The sequence below is a fragment of the Pelodiscus sinensis genome, chromosome 28, assembly GCF_049634645.1.
Source record: "Pelodiscus sinensis isolate JC-2024 chromosome 28, ASM4963464v1, whole genome shotgun sequence".
NCBI lineage: Eukaryota > Metazoa > Chordata > Testudines > Trionychidae > Pelodiscus > Pelodiscus sinensis.
The window spans coordinates 16,138,083-16,143,473 of NC_134738.1; positions in this window are offsets into that span (position 1 = coordinate 16,138,083).

Genomic DNA, 5,391 nt, shown 5'->3' on the forward strand with positions numbered 1-5,391 from the left:
TGCCAAGGAAGCGCTGTGCTGGTGTTAATGGCAAACAGGACTGTCCTTACCCATATGCAGAACACGCAGCTGCATAGGACACAAAAATTTGGGGCACCACTGACCATTTTAAGGTCTACACCACTCCTGTTCCAGGATAACAGCCTACTACTGCTACCAGCTCATGGGTGCTGTTAGCACAAGCAGTGAAGGACTCCGTTTAAGCTACTGGGCTCAGATCCCATTGGGGCTTGGCATTATACTCCAGACAGGATAATTGCAGGTTATCTTGTGTGTGTGCCATCTGTGTGTGGTCTTGTGTCAAAGGGGTGGAACACAGCTTCATAATATTGTCTTCTCAACATTGTGCTGAATATGCCAGTGTGACAATGGGCAGGTTGCCAGAATTCTTGGTTTGTAGAAAATCGGCTCAAGTCGTCACCTATAACGAACTTGCAAGGGGGCCGACAGATGTGCGGGGTGGAGAGACTCCACACTCCTGGAAGGGGCAGGACTTCAGGTGGAAGAGGTGGGGCTGGGGACAGCCAGCCCTCAGTGCTGCTTGGCATGTCAGTGGTGATTGAAAGGGTCCAGGCTCCAGTCAAAGCAGTGGGAGGTGGGAGCCGCGGGCTCTTTTGACTTGCCAGGCCCTGGGGCAGTTGCTCCCTTTGCCCCCCACGTTCCCCCGTGAACTCGCAGGGGGTGTGAGCTCAGCTCCTCAGGCCTGTATCCATCACCCCCAGCAGCGAAGAACTGAGGAGCTAAGAGACTCAGAGGGTTCTTTGCAACACCAACCTCTCCTGATGAGACAAGGGCTGTTTGCAAGACTCCAGAGCGTACTCGCCCACCCGCACTGCTGCCAGACAGTCAGTGGAAGCTCACGGAGTTACTTACATGTTCTAGGATTAGATACATGCATTTACCGGCGGAGCCAAACACACAGGCTGCCTCTTTGCTCGGTTATCGCTCCAGCCGCTTTCTCAACGGGGAATACTCAGGGGGTTTGGTTTGGGGCTTCGGTATGTCTCCTCGTCTCTGTGCCATACACGGAAGGCTGTTTTAGGAGCCTCAGACTGGGTTTAAGATCAGCCCCAGGGAGTCTATTCTTATGGATCTGGGTCTCACTGCTCATGCAGCTGGGAGCAGTTCTTTTTTACGTCTTGTCACTTAATATTAGACACGTGAACCATGCCTACCCTGGCAGCCAGCTCTGGGACCCGGGTGGAAAGCTTGTCTGTTCCTAGCTCTTTTCCCCTGGGCTGCTTACTCTCCAAGGGAAGCAGCGCTGCCGCTTTTGTTCACAGCACGGCATTAGGCAAACAGAAGCACCTGTGTCCCACACGTCATGACCGAGGTTCTGGGACCCCCGGGCAGCAGAGCATGTCTAAAATGTGCACTAGTGTAGGGAGAGTGGAGCGGGGTTAGCGCTAGGACTGTACCAAGGGAAGTGCTGATCTGCTCCTCTCCAAGCCCTTGCTAGCCCACAGACTCTGCTTTTCCAGTCACCCCTTTCCCAACGGGGGGATACAACAGCAGCTCGCTGAAGAATCACAGTGGTGCTGGCACGAAGGTGCTTGCCCGCACCCCTCACCTCTTCTTCTGGCTCCTTATAGCTTGGTGGGGTTTTTTCCCCCTGCTGAGAAAAGCAGAAGGGAAGTGTAGGAGTCTGAGGGAAGGCCAGGCATCTCAGCTCACCTTCCAGGCCCGACTGCAGGCAAGGGGACCAGACGTTCTAGAGCCCTAATCTGAAAGCAGCTTTGGCTACTCTCCAGTGTCACTCCCGAGGACACGGTAACAAACAGCAGCCCTGGTGCAGTATGGAAAGCTCCGTGTCAAAGCAGTTTGGCTGGCAATACACACAAACTCTAAATCTCGCAGGGTAGAAAGTTCCCACGGAAAAGAAAAAAATAAACCAACTTTCTTAAACCACCAACCGCATTTCAGACCTCGTGGCTCTAGTCTGAAGATTAGAATAGACCAGGTCACCCAGATATACACCGGCATATACAATATCCTGCACCGAGGAAAGTTCGATCTGTGTACAGGACATCTGCCTAAGTAAATGCTTACCCAGCCTCCTTCACTGGTGGCTCACTCGCATTAATGATTTTATCCTTCCAGCTCTTCCCCATCGAGGCAGGAAAGTGCAATTATTCCCATTTCACAGAAGGGAAACCGAGGCACAGTCTATGGAAAAGATTAGAATTGAACCCAGCTTTCCTGAGCCTCAGGTCCCAGTACCTTAACCCCAAGGCCATTCTCCAAACAGCTCGTCCCCTCGCTCTCACTGCCTTTGTAGCTTGGGGTACAGTATTAACTGTGGAGAAGCTGAAGTCTCACTAAAGTTTCACCCTCTGCCTCCATTCCCCCTCCCCAGCATCACAGAAGCAGGGACAAGAGAGCCAGTGCACGTTTGGGAGACACAGTCAGTGCTCACTATTGTTATGCAGGGCCTGTCCTGGGCCCTCGCTTGCCAAACTCCTGGCCATGCACCCTCTGAGGGGGAAACAGCAGCCTGCAGAGCACCCTGCTAGTGTGTCAGCTTGTGAGTCACACTCCAGGAGATGCCACCGTTCAGTGTTGATAAAACACAACTTGGGAGAAGCCGGGCCAGTATCCCCCCTTCTCAGAAATCACTCCAGTCAGGCGGATCAGGCCTCACCTACATGGAGGAGAAACTTCACAACACCAGCAGCCACCGGCGAGAACACCCCCGGCCTATTTATTGTTGGCACTTTGGATTGTTTTGGTGGGGTCAGGCACAGAAAGTGGCTACTTCGGAGTGGCCAGGTTGGAGCGTGGGTATTTTATGACCCACAAATGCCCACTGAAACCCAAACAATCGCTGCTCAGACGTGTCCCAACAGGCATAAGTTGTCCCTGTCTCAAAACCCAAAGCCTGAAGGGATTAGTTGGGGTTGGTTGCTGGATTCTAAGGCTGCATTATTCATGCCATGACCTAGCAAGAGGGGACTCAAATGATGGTGCTAGACCCCAGTAAGTCTTGCAAAAGCAACACAGCTGCTGCTAGGCCCTTGTTAGGCAACACGTCTCTCCCGTTGCTGCCTGAACTAGCTACATACATGATAACCAGCTCATCACCTCCAGCCTCTGACAGTCTCTCTCGGCCATTAATATGCAGATTAGAGGCCCACATGTTGATTACAAATATATTAGACAAAGGCTATTGGCAAAGATCTATGAGCTTATTCAGAAGCCTGATTAGGGAGCAGTGGACTGTGCAGAAAGAGGGTGTTTAAACGGCCTCCCTTCACGCACCTGCGCTGATTGGTATGACAAGCCCATCTCTGGTATTCAGCCGAAGGAGCTCCTGCTACCAGACACTAAATGAACAAAGCAAAGCCAGGAGGGGCATATGTCCAAGTGAAATGCTTTCTGCTTCCTTGCTGCTTTAAACACACACACACACACACACACACACACACACACACACACACACACACACACACACACACACACACACACACACACACACACACACACACACACACACACACACACACACACACACACACACACACACACTCACTCACTCACTCACTCACTCACTCACTCCCCTGCACCAGGAGAGCTGCAGGAACCGTGGGGCTTGGAAATGTAAACAAGACAGTGAAAACCATTCTGACACGGGTCCAGGAGAAGGTAGCTCTGTTTCAGACCAGCTTTCAGAGGAACCTTAGCAAGGGACATAGAAAACTTGATTGTGATGCTGGCTCTAGTAACCACGGTCCCCATTTGCCAAGGCATAAGGCACCACACACCACAGGCCAGCAACCAGAGGCCACGCACCTCAGCACACAGAAGAAGAAATGCCTCTGAGGCAGGAGGACCATAGCAGCAGCTGTGCAGAAGCCACAGGAGCACATCTGGTTGTTGCAATGGACTCACCTTCCTGGAGCACGCAGGACAGCAAGGTGCAGCACAGGGACACTTCTGCCTCCTCTCATCTTGGCTTGCAATGGGGCCTCGTCCATTCCACTCCAGTCCCCTTCGGGGATCTCTTGCTCCGGCACAGACCTGGTCACAACAGTCCCCCTCTTCCTTCAGAGAGCTGCCTGTCAGGCTAGTCACCTCCACACCCTCCATGAAAGCAAACAACTTCTGCTGCTCCTGCCTGCCTTCCGACTCGGCCTTTCATCCCCACTGAACTCTTCCAGCTGCCTGTTCCTCTGTGAGAACACCGCCCTCAGCTCTGCCTCGCTGGCACTCACCCCGGATCAGCCCTACAGCTCCCCCAGGAGCCTTGTCCCAGAGAAAGGGGTTCCAAAGCCTCTTTCCCCCAGCTCACTCCCTGCTGGCTCTCTCCTTCCAGCTCTGGGCTGCAGCTGCCTCAGGTGATTACTTGTGGGCCCAGGTGCAACCAAGTGGGCTAATGGAGCTCACAGGCTCTGGTTAACCCTTTCTCTGCTGGGACAGGGCCCATGCACAGCATCACAACTGCTCCTGGCCAAGCTTGCCTGTCAGGGCTACCTGCTCCACAGCCCCTGCCCCGTGTCCTTGGCAGCAGCCCCGGGGAAAGATGGAGTGACCCCTTGGCAAGTTTCTCAGCAAGCTAAGTGATGGACGGTGGGATCCTGGCCAATTGCAGGGGGCAGCTGCACCTGGGATGGTTTTGTGGAGCTCCGGCAGGGCGGTGGTTTGCATGACAGCGCAGGGGGCTGGGAACTGCCCTCGTGGGCCATGCTACCGTAATGAATGAGAACGGGCCTGGACGGTGCTGCAGGGCTGGGAGGGCTAGCTCTCTAAAGCCAGGCCCACGCGCTAGGTAAAGGGAAACCTCGCTCTGTCAGCATAAATGCCTCCATCTTCTTCACCTCTGTGCCGAAGGAACCTGGAATATTTACCCTGCAGCCCAGACAGCGAGCAATGCCAATGGGGGGACACTAGAGCAGAGTCTATGGGGTGCGCCTCCGTATGTGGGGTATGCAGGAACATTGCAGGGGACACGGCGTGTCTCCCAGCTTTGCTCTGCCACCGAGTTCTGCTCTAGCCCTGCCCCCAGAGCCCAGCCTGGCCTCAGCTCCATTCCCGGATGGGAGCCCAACAGCAGCTGTAGCCCCATCCCCAGTCTTGGCTCCCAGCCCCAGCCCTGTCCCCAGCCACGATTACAACCGCAGCTTCACTCCTTGCCCCAGCGGCCCCAGTCCCAGCTGCGGCCCCACTCCAGGCCCCAACTGCAGCTCAGAGTGGGGGTCACAGATGGAGTAAGGGGACCACTGCACTCAAGAGAGGAACATTAACCAGCCAACAGGTATCTTGTCTTTATCTTACAACAACTGAACACGGATCTCCCACGGAACGGTTATGGGGGGCAGGATTTTCAGCTAGACTTAGAGATACAGTCTCGTTTTCTGAGCTGTCATCGGGGGATTCAGGACAACCCCAGAGAAC